We start from the raw sequence: 12,459 nt of genomic DNA, 5'->3' as shown, positions 1-12,459 counted from the left end.
AAACCATACCCTGCACAACCGTTCTGTAAAATGACCCAGAATCCATTTTATCAGTCAATCCTTTTTATTTTTCTGTTGATGGTAAGAGGTAATATGTGACCCTTGACCACATAACTAGTCATAAGTTTTGAAATTGAGATTTATACATCAGTTGAAAGCGGAGTAAATAACATGCATTGATGTATGATTTGTTAGGATAGGAATTTAGGATAGGAATATTTGGGCGAGATACAACAATTTGAAAATCTGGAATCGGAGGGTGCAAAAAATCAAAATACTAAGAAAATCGCCTTTAAATTTGTTCAAATGAAGTCATTAGCAACTGCATCCACTCACAAAAATAACGTTTTGATATATTTATGGTAGGAATTTTACAAAATAGCTTCATGTAACATGATCTTTAAATAATATCCTAATAGTTTTTGTCATAAACGAAAAGATAATGTTGACAATGTATTTTTGGCTATTGCTAGAAATCTACCCATGCTACTCAAGACTGGTTTTGTGGTCCAGAGTCACATACTGTGAAAATATTCTTATTTTCAGGCCTTTAATTGTAGTAAATAGACAAAGAATTAACATGATAAATTATGTTATATAATGTACCAGATAACATGAATAAATTTAAATGCAAAAGGATAGCCAGATGCCTGATAAAATACAAGCGTCTACTGTCAATTTAATTGGTGTTAAATCATAGTTTTTAACAGGACTGAAGAATCACTACATTAGAAATGTACTGTGTGTCTTGTGCTGGTTAAATGATGGTTAAATGTGTTTTTCAGAAACTAAATTAACTAATTATAGGGAAAAAAAATCCAGATAATTTACTCACCACCATGTCATCCAAAATGTTGATGTCTTTCTTTGTTCAGTCGAGAAGAAATTATGTTTTTTGAGAAAAATGTTCCAGTATTTTTCTCATTTTAATGGACTTTAATGGACCCCAACACTTAACAGTTTTAATGCAGTTTAAAATTGCAGTTTCAAAGGACTCTTAACGATCTCAAACGAGGCATAAGTGTCTTATCTAGCGAAAAGATTGTCATTTTTGCCAAGAAAAAAATGCACTTTTAAAGTCGTGTGACGCACCAGCCAGCCTCACGTAATACGTCATCACGTTAAGAGGTCACGGATGATGTATGCGAAACTACGCCGCAGTGTTTACAAGTGTGGAGAAAGAGGACCGTTCCGACGATGTTGTATGTGGAATGATACTAATTAATGTCTTTGTGTCAGTTTATTGTTTAAAATGGTCCGCAAATGTGTGTTTCATAAATGTAACATGTGACCTTTCCACATCATTACGCAATTACGTCACACAGCCGGAGGAAAAAAAGAAGTTGTGGTTTAAAAGTGCATATTTTTTATTTTTCTTGACAAAAACGACAATCGTTTGGCTAGATAAGACCCTTATGCCTCGTTTGAGATCGTTTAGAGCCCTTTGTAATTGCAATTTAAACTGCATTAAAACTGTAAAGTGTTGGGGTCCATTAAAGTCCATTAAAATGAGAAAAATTCTGGAATGTTTTCCTCAAAAACATAATTTCTTCTTGACTGAACAAAGAAGACATCAACATTTTGGATGACATGGTGGTGAGTAAATTTACTTGAATTTTTTAAAGAAAATTGACCAATTCTTTAAGCAATACACTTTTAAACATTTTATGTAAAATACATGTAATTACATTTCTACCACATAAAAGTAAATCCGTGACATCACCAGCATTTGCAGACAATAAACTTAAGCTAAAACAGTTATACTTTATTCCACAATTTTATTTTTTATAGTACTCATTTAGTGTTAAACGGGTTACTATTTGAGAAGTCATATGAGAGTCTGCTGACTGACCTGAATTACATTTAATTTAGTTATTGTCCTTTAAGTTAAAGATCTGTTACTACTTTTCAGCGCATTTGGACTTCAATCTTGCATTTGCTAGGAACTCATTAACTCTTTTTAGCAGTCAGATAACTTGGTGAGTCTTGTCTGCCCTAAGCAGTTTTTGTAATGTAAATTAACGTACAAGCACAAGCTGTTAATGAGAAACTGAACAGACCGAAGTCATGCACAGTCTGGGGTAAGCTGAGCTAATACTCCTATATACTAAAAATAGGTGAAACTGTGATTCTAGCCATTATGTTACATTATGTTTTAGATGTTTCAGCTCTTTAATGAAACATCATATAAAGCTACATTTTATGTAAAATGAAAATGAACATATTGGGAAACAGATGAGGAAATATACAAACTGAATTTTATTTTGCCCTATCTTGATCCAAAAAAAAATGCTGCTCAATAAATGTTAAATCTAAAAAAAACTCCACCTAATAACGTTTTACCAAAATTAATAAGTTGGATCAGAATAGGATTGCAGTGTGATTTCTATCAAAGAAAAATGCAGATTTAAGCAAAGCCCGCTCAGTTAAGTCATCTGAAGCTTACATCCTGAATACCGAGGCTTGTACATACACTGTAGTTAGTATAGACAAGAATAGGTACAAAACATTGTTGGTTGAAACTAAACCACAGCCAAATGTTTTCAGTAATGTGACTCATAAGTTTCTCTTTCATTTCAGGAGAAGTCATAAACTTTTCTAGTGTAGTCCCTGGTACATAAGGACCACAAAAGAGGCTATTATAATATAGCTTAATACAAACAAGCCTTCATTTTGAGATTTGGATATGTGGAGCTCAGATGCAAAAGCCACTAAACCCCACATCCGTCAAAAATGAGATTATGATATTAACCAAATGCTCTCAACACATATTACACATTATCAAATACTTTCGCTTCAAATCTGCTTAATCTAGGCCTCAGGCCAATCAAAAATACTATATTTTTTTGGCCAAAGTGATGACCAAAGCATCATAAGAAATTGAAGAGAAACATGTAACAATAGTGATCTAACAGTAGGGAGTAAATTTGTACTAAATATTTTAAACAGTATTGACCAAAATCATGAGAGGTGTTTTTATAATCAGCAATTCCTAAAACAATATTATTTCAAACAATACTGTAGTAACGTCTCTCGCCTCTGTGAAGTTGAGGGGAAACCTAATCTGTTTTGTGTGGAAAGCCCAGGCTGGCCAAACCTGATTTGCAAACAGTCCATTTGAATGGCATTTGAGGAAAAATATTTACATCATTCTAAACTGAACAAAAGACACCACAATAAGCTGAACTTGTATACAATGAAAATGATAAGTCTTTGTTTTATTAACCATAATGTTAGATATACAACAAACATTTGCTGTTGTGTCACAGACAGCTTTAAAGGGACAGTAAGTAGGATTTTAAGTGTTTTATTAATCAAAATCAATGTCTTTATTCATAAATATGTCCTCGTTGGTGTCAAATGACCTCTGCCAGAGATATAACGTTTCTTTGTAAGCTTAGAATTTCTTCTTTTTACTTACATTGAACGGGTAAGTCCAAAGAGGCTTCCATGTCGTTCCGCCATACTGATAAACTATAATAGCGAGAGGAACAAAAAGCACTAGCCTACCAACACGTTTCCACAATGCGTTTTTATTCAGAACACGTGAACTAGCTGAAAAGCACAAGGAGATCAGGGAGTACATAACGGCTACCGTAGTTGCAACACGCATTTAGAAAAGCGAAGCGCTAGAGAGCACTATTCGTTTGAATGCAAAATACAATTTCACCACTAGATGGCGGTAAATCCTACTTATTGTACATTTAATATCAATGCTAACATATTCACAACCCAAAATCAAACAATGAAACACACACACACACACACACAGAAACAAACAGGTCAGAGTTCAATACTGTAATTGACAGAGATACTACGAAGAAATTGTTCATCAATAAAGGTAAAATACAGGCTTATATTAAAGAAACACCAGTGAATCTGAACCTATTGAAACGCAAAAAATCACAAGGTCACATACAAATATGCACGGGTGGCAGCATCAAAAAGTGGGCATCATGTGTAGCCAATATGCAAGCAAATACAAACAAATACATTTATAGTAAGCTACATACTCAAACATATCGACATTACGATTCATATGTTGACTTTACCTAGGATGATGTTACATACAACATCATCAAATTGAATGTATTGTCAACACTGTCAGAACAAAATGGCGCCAAGCTGTCACTGGGGCATTAAAAAAAGTCCTTATATGTACCATTTAGATACAGATATGTATAGATTTGGTACCAACATCTTTGGGGCACTAATATGCACTCTTTGGTACCAATGAGGTGCTAATATGAACTCTTTAGGCGTCTCTTTATTTTTGCAAGTGAATGATGTTAGCATACACAACAGAAACACACAAGCAAAACCCAATACCATGCAGAACAGCTGTCTGGCGCTAAGACCAAGCATTTAGCTGCCTGGACACTTCACATTATACCACATTACATTCACTGTAATGCAATATGAGAATCTAGTTTAGCAAACTGGAGCTTACAGTCTGAGCAGGTAATAAACACCATTTAAAAGCATCCGACACTAGCAGGATTCACAGAGACGCAGCAACTATGGGATGAATTTTATCAGAGAGTTTGATAGAGGCGTGCAACTTGTGCCATCTCACGCACACAACGCCAGACACTTTTGGTGGCCAGCATTCTTTCATAACCATAAAGACACACACACACCCAACAGCTGCTAGACCACGGTTCATGCCACCCATGCAAACCAATGCAAGAAACAGGGGAGCCTCGCACCTGTCGGGGACACACACGCAGTCTATCAACACAAGTGCTAAGTGAGGAGTTTTAATTTTGGGAGGGGTTGAGTTAATACGGACCAGACGGTGTAAAGCCCAAAGCATCTCTGACTCTGACAGTTCATGGCTAATAACATCAGCAACGACTGATGGCTATGCAGTCTTCATAAACAAAAACTGAATGACCGTATGTGTTTATAAGCATAGTGGGTGGTGCGTTTATAACCCAGTGCCGAATGAAAAGATGACAAACAAAGGCCTTGTCTAGACGTATGCAAATGTGCCAACTGAACTATATTTTCATTGCATTTTCTTCCTCTCACCATCATGTTGAGAAGAATCTGACCTTAATAATAACTGGGGTTTTTTGTATATTAAATCTCTGGTTATTTCCTGAAAGTCAATACTATAGAGGAAGTCATTATGTCAGATTTTTTTCTAGGCCTCCCCCAAGTACAATTTCCCATAATTCCCCTGTGTACTGCGTCACATGGACCACATACCCAGGTAGTGTCAGTGTCACATTCACACTGGTTCTAAAATATTGATGAGTGTTAGACATTATACAATGAGCAGCATACTCAATAAAACAAAGTACAACAAAAACAAACATTTAGCTTTTCAATAAGTGAAAGTGGTCTGAGGTCATTTCTGCAAAATGGTTTACATCAAGGACTTTCCCTTTAGGGTAGGGAAACACAACCAAACCTACACCAACAAAGTAGCGCAGAGTGTGAGATCGGCTGGCTCACATTGCGCAAATGCTGGCTACAGTATGACTGGGTCCAAAATTGCCCTCACACACAAAATGGATGGTGGGCAAGTAGCACGTCCGTTCTGCGCCTAAATGAAAGTGAGATAACTTTCCGTACCATAAGGTGGGAGTACACAACCACCGATGCGACCAAAAAAGGTGACTATGACTCACTTTTGCAGATGGTGCAGAACACACAGAAGAAATTTAGTGCATTTTCCAATCGGAAGTGATCATCCCTATGCCTTGTTCCCTTCGAAGTGGATAACTCTTGATGTGTAAACTCTAGAGGGAGTTGCGTAATTGTTTCTCATACTGTGGCTAGGGCTGGGATAAACGATTATTTTTTAAACGATTAATCTAGTAGGGATGTGCATTTATGTCATTTCTTCATTTCGATTAATCCATAGGTCTGAAGAACGATTACTCGATTAACTGGGGGCGGGGCAATCAAAGGGGCGGGGCGTACACGTCATGGTGAAAATGAAAATATTTTTATGAAAAACACTCAAATAAAACTTAATTTCGAAGAAACTATGACAGAACAATGAACACATACTGGAGTTTTAATGAATTAAATGTTTTTAACAGAAACCTCTAACAGGAAAAGCTGCGTGATGGAATGTAACTAAAGGGTTAACAAACACAAACCGAAGCGCTCTGCATAATATTAAGCCTTTATACAACATAAATGTACAACGTGCATCTATCTGCATAAATGCAAGACTTCAACTAAGTTTTCAACTAAGTTATCTAAAAAAAAGAAAGTTTAACTCCCTTTGTGGATGTGCATCATAAACAGCGCACTTTTAAACACGTCCAGTCAAAGCACAAGCTTCATAACATTAAGCAGCTTTAAGTGTTTTGCTAGCATTTTAGCATTTAGCTGTGTCGTGTCGTCCTCTTACCTCAGTCAAGATGTAATGTAAATGCTCGTATGGCTCTCTGGTATCTCTTGACATTTGATGTTTAAATATGAGATGATAACCCATTGAACTTTTGACGGCGCTGTAGATTTTGCAACTGACTGACTGTATTTCCGAAGATCACGGCATCCTTTTAAACCATAGTGCCTCAGTGATGTGAGGTGTGACCGGCTTCGCGGGCTCGCGGGCTGCCGCGCATTACGCAGACCGGCGGGTTGCTGATGCGCGGTCGCGCGGAATCTGTTTGTTTTTGAATCACGCATGGTAATGCTACTGATGTCATACGTCGGTCTGCGTAGCTCGACACGACGTCAAACACGCATCTCCAGACCCAGTCTTTACTACCACATGCGCTCGTAACGCTAACCAGACACCCAAATGCCGCCATATCCACAATAAATAAATAAATAAACCCACATGATCATCGTTTTCGTGATCGATCATCGATGCCACGTTCGAGTACTCGAGCAATCGAGTACTCGTGCCCATCCCTATAATCTAGCGATTCTTTTTTCGATGCATCGATTAATCTACCGATTCATTTTATCAGTCCGATTCGACTTCGATTCGATTCTCGATTATCTCCCCATTAATTAACTAATAGCAATTTATACATGTTGATTTACATATCTGAATGTAAACATTTCAATATATGTTGATTGCTCTTGAAATTTCAAAATAAAAAAGACTATACAACTGCAAAATAATGCATTCTTACTCAGAGGTAGCATTTAATAAAGCGTTTGCAGCGCATACTGTGCAGTTTAGTAACAGTATAAAAATCTCAAGTTCAAATTACTTTATTTTGCATGCATTTATGAGCAAAATCTCTTCAGTGTGCTTTTTGATGGTCACACAGTGTAATTTTTATAACTTGATTTGTTTAATCCACATTGTTTTCGTGCTGTTCTAGTCCATGTAATGACAGATATAAACACAATTAGACTTAAGAAGCACATACATTATTAAATCTCTCTCTCTTAAGTTTATTAAGATAGATGAGGACTCATTTACTGAATGAAAGAGCAGTCTTCTGGCAACAGTGACATTTCATTGCTTTCTGTTAAATTGTTCAAATGACTGTTTAAAACACACTTGGCATCACATTCATGATTTTATGGTAAAATGACACTCTTTCGCGTCAATCCACGAGCATTTAAACCATAAACAAAGCACTTTCACTTTAATTGAGCTTGAGCAGCGCAGCAGAACCACGCAGAAACAATTGCAGCACTGTTGCTACAGAGCCGCGAGCTCGCGCTGCTCATGCAGCAGGGTGCATGCTTGTTAAAATGGGCGCTGAAAAAACATGTTCAGTGTCGAAAACATGCGCTGGCTTTTGTGAAGCCGGCGTGGACTGGAGCCACTCGCGTTGCTACTACTCTACGGCGCCGCCTTTTCGGGTCTGACGAATCGACGCGCATATTTTGCGTCGACGTATTTTTTGCGTCAACGTCGTCGATTACGTCGACGCGTTGTCCCAGCCCTAACTGTGGCCGATTTAAACACACTTAGCGAACAGAGTAATGAAAAACAGCGTCATTATCTCTTTATCTGGAGCAACTGTTTATGTGGCATCCCCATCGCAAAGTGCCCTTTAATGCTGTGTTTACACCACACGCGGTAGAGGCAGCAAAAACGCGTTATTCGCGCGTAGTTGAATGCTTGAACATTTGAGTTTACTCGCTTAATTCGCGCGTGAAATTTGAGACATTCACGCAGAAATTCGTCATGGGAGGGGCTTCCGCGACTCCGCTGAGACTCCGCTCGCTTCCTGTAATCACGTCACTACTACAAGGTCCTGATTGGTTAACGCGGCGCAGAAATCCGCCGAAGTTCAGATTTTTTAACTTGCCGTATCCCGCGGCAATGCTGAACCGCACCGCAGGATGCCTAATCGCGTCTTTGCATTGACTTAACATGTAAATCACTCACGCTTGCCGCCTCTACCGCGTTTGGTGTAAACGCAGCATTAGGGTGCAATATGCCGTTTGGAAGTCAGATGATGCTCAAAACCTGCCCGGCTTAGAAACACCTAGCTTTAAAGTCCCTGTGAACCGCTAACGACTTTACCTTCATATTGTGACGTATTTCCGAGTGAAACAGAATAAAATGCCTGGAAAATAGTGGGCGTGGCTTGTGTTTTCCACTGTGCTTGAATTAGATATAGAAAAGTAGGCGTTTCATTCAGAAATGGAACTGGCATCAGACTGACAGTAGTAGGGGGCGGAGTTAACAGATGCTCCCGCCCACACCGTCTAGCTGATGTCATCAGAGTATGATCACAGGAAGTACATTTTCAGATTTTGATTAAAGTTTATGAGGCACATGAATTTTTTTCAAAATTATAACTTTGTTATATAAATTGTTTTTAATAAACACTGCAAAATTACATTACAAAATAAGAATTATCAGTTTTGATCTCATTGGGACTTGAAAACATGAAAGCAACATGTCTGTGACGTACTAGTTCACTGCACTTTTGAATTACGTAAGATGCTCTGAATACACATTTTTGATACATATATTCCTGAAGGCTGTGTGTTGCGTAAGTCATGTTTCTCTACATTTCTGTCTTTTGCTTGGATGGGCATCAGCAAAAAAGAGCAGTCATAGTCTGGGGGCAAAGATCATGTCTGTGCTTAAAATAGCAGGCCAGCTCATAAACAGTGTAAATTACTTTAAAGTGAACATGGCAAACCACAAAAGCTCAGGATTTAGCAATGACAAATATATCAGGATTTGTGAGGAAGCTTTCATGGTTAAAAATATTAGCTAGATGCAAATCCATAACACCACATGAAATAACAGAAATAATCATAAAAGCAGAGTTGTTCACTTCACAGTGTTGTATTCAGTGTATTCATTCATGTTTGTAACAAAATATGTTGTAGAAATAAGGAAACCAACCACTTGATAAAGTTATGCATGTAGACGAAGTAAAATTGACACACCTGTTCAGTGAAATCAGCCGAGTCGATCCATGAGGTCAACCTCAAGTGTCCCAGATCTTCAGAGGGGTTCACGGTCAACGTAAACTTTTATTTAACACATTTAATAAACACAGACGTACACTATACACGTATTATCGACTCTATAATATATAATAAACTATTAAACACTAAAGGTATGCTCGTAAGAAAACCGCCATGTTACTAAAACAAGCCAGAGAAACCAGAATGATCGTCCTTATTTCACAACGTCGATTAAAACCGTTTACTAACAACATAGACAAATTAGCGTGTTTATAAACAGTCCGAAAATTATAATATATTCCTATTTCTGAATCGATATAAGACGATAATCCTCATAAACAATTCCCCTCACCGCACAGGAAGGAGTTCAACAGCGTCATTACAGTGATGCTGTACTGAAGTCAGCGCGGTGATCGTCGCTCATTCCCGCATCCGCAGCTCCATCAGCACCTGGCACGCTACTCGCGCTTTGCTCGTGATTGTACGTGAACGCGCATATGAAAACGCAAAATACACCCGGTTTGTTTATATCGGTGGTCTTCCTCTGTCCCGAGCGGATGTGTTGAAGAAGCGTGCGCTCAGCTCCTGCCCACAAACAAGCTCTCAACCCCCCCTCGCGAGAGTGTACTCTCCCTACTCTTCTCGTACTCACGCGCGCCGAAAGTGTGACTCTGACGTAGGACGTGATGTGTACGTGAAATCGCGGGCTGGGACCTTGGACGGGAGCGCGCATAATGAAAGAATGTTGAGTTAATACGTAAACCTGTAGCGAAAAACAGCTTAAGTTGGTTGGCTGGTCTTATATGTTTTTAGCATGAATCAGATAGTTATGTCGCCCAGCCAAGCGCTGGTATTTAACTGGTTTAAACTTTTACCTGGTCCTGCATGGTGCCGGGTCTGCAGCCCTTACGAAAATTAACCATGGTAAAGTTAAAACCAAAAAAACATGGTTACTGTAGTAAAACCATGGTAACTAGAAAAAAAACATAGTTAAACCTTGGTTAGTGTGGTAAAACTATAGCTTTGCTGATCAATACACCAAAAAACTATGGTTACTACACTTTTACCACAATAAAACCATGGTTAATTTTCGTAAGGGAAGGCCTCCAACTAAGCGGGCTTAGTTAAAAGTGGTCAAACCCTCTTTAAACCAGATTAGCTAAAACCATCCAGCCACAATAATCTGTATTTAGCGGTTTTTACAGGGTATATTGCGACACCTGACCATTAAACCAACAGGGACATTACGTTAAAAATACATAGATGTTAACAGTGGTGTAGCAAGTGTGTCCCGGGCCCATATGCAAAAAAAATTGATGGGCCCCCTTAAGCCAAAGCCCCCCCCCCCCCCCCCCCAACATATGTGCAGGTCTGTTAACAACATATACTTTTAATAAGGTAGTCAAATATTTTTACTCTACTTTTTTACTTTAAAGGGTAGATTTAAATAAAGAAAAACTAAATGTTTTGGGTAGTTTTTTAAGTTAATGACTAACTTCTCCGCCTTCTCTTTAATCTTTGAGGGCCCCACTTTTATGTTTATATTTGTCCATCCTTAATGTTCATGTAGATAGCCGCTATAGTAACCTCTCACACTGTGTTTTCTTTATTTTTTTTGGCGTCATGTAAAAAAATGATGGCGTAGTAGTCTACGGCAGCCACTGAGTGCAAAAAAATAATAAACGCAAACAAGAAATGACGGGAAAATTAGACATTACGGAGAAATAAGAAATCACTACACATGATATGCATACAAAAATATATTTATTGCTGCCACAAAAAAAATTAAATTGAAAAAAAATTTAAAAGCTGGGGCGGGCCCAGGGCCGGGCCCCCTATTGGCCCGGTCCCATTTGCATGTGCATACCCTGCATGACCAGATGCTACACCACTGAATGGTGCCACTTTTGCGGCTATAATAGATTTCTCACTTCGTGAAACGGCTTTCCGTCAGATTTTGGAATGTGTATTGTGGGAAGTTTTGCCCATTCATCCAGTACAGCATTTCTGAGATCATGTACTGATTTTGGATGAGACGGCCTGGCTCATTTATTCCAGTTCATCCCAAAGGTGTACGATGATGCGGTTGGGATTGAGGCTATTTTTGGCTCAGTAAAGTTCTTGCACACTAAACTCATCCAACCTTGTCTTTATGCACTTTGTGCAATGGGGCATAGTCATGCTGGAATACAAAAGGGTGTTCCTTAACCTGTTCCAAAAAACACAACATTGCCAAAATTGTCTTGACATGCTAAAAAAAGGCTATTCAGATTTCTCTTCACACATCAAAAAAGTAAACACTGTCAGAAAAAAATCAAAAATTGTCTCAAATGGTCACTGGAGAAGTACCCTTGTACCATTTAGGTACAGATATGTATTCATTTGGTGCCATTGAGGTACTTATTTAGGAACAAATGTGTACTTTTAAAAAGGGTATATTGCTCCAGTGACAGCCAGGAACCAAATTTATTTATTTATTTTTTGGACAATTTTTTTCTGACAGTGTGGTTGACCCTGACATACAGGAAAGGACCACATTATGGTATTAAATTATAAGACCCACAATCTAGATTATGCCAACTTCAACCCATTTCTTTATTTACAGTCAGAGGGATTTATGCTTTATATTTGCTTGTCTATGCTTTTGTTTACAGCTATACAGCTGCGTATGGCACAAGGGATTAGCTTTTATAGCTGCATTAAGCAAAACGTCATACTCCAGCAAATAAAAATCAATCTGTAATTAAACCTTAGAGATTTTAGAATCTCAGACAGCCTTTGTCGTATAAGTGTAAGAGAGAGTGAGATAGACAAAGAGATGCTTGCCAACTTTGTCTGGCAATGTAGTGTTGTTTGTCATGCCAAAACCTCTCGAAATCTCAACCCCTGAACAAACAGATATTAACAAATATTAATTAAGGAGATAAACATAGGCAGTCTGTTTAGGTAACAAATCACCACATATCATTGCCATAAGCTGCCTAGTTCTAATTTTTGTTTCATTTAAAAGTTTCAACACTTTGTACAATGTACACCAGATGGCGCCATAAAACAAATGTTTCCAATACTCAATTGCAATGTTTTTCATTCTTT

The 12,459-nt window shown here is 38.1% G+C and overlaps 1 protein-coding gene across 4 annotated transcripts in view; it reads right to left on the bottom strand.

The window, feature by feature from the left end:
• Nucleotides 1–10,015, bottom strand: part of ccser2a (coiled-coil serine-rich protein 2a) — a 170,021-nt gene extending 160,006 nt beyond the window's left edge. Inside the window, exon 1 of one of the 4 annotated variants that reach the window (XM_073812311.1) lies at nt 9,346–10,015. The gene's annotated coding sequence lies outside the window, so the exon portion shown is untranslated. The remainder of the gene's footprint in view (nt 1–9,345) is intronic. The other 3 variants (XM_073812310.1, XM_065288214.2, XM_065288213.2) reach the window with 3 other exon arrangements.
• Between the last annotated feature and the right edge of the window lie 2,444 nt (nt 10,016–12,459).

The sequence above is a fragment of the Paramisgurnus dabryanus genome, chromosome 17, assembly GCF_030506205.2.
Source record: "Paramisgurnus dabryanus chromosome 17, PD_genome_1.1, whole genome shotgun sequence".
Lineage (NCBI taxonomy): Eukaryota > Metazoa > Chordata > Actinopteri > Cypriniformes > Cobitidae > Paramisgurnus > Paramisgurnus dabryanus.
This window is presented reverse-complemented; position numbering and strand designations above follow the sequence as displayed.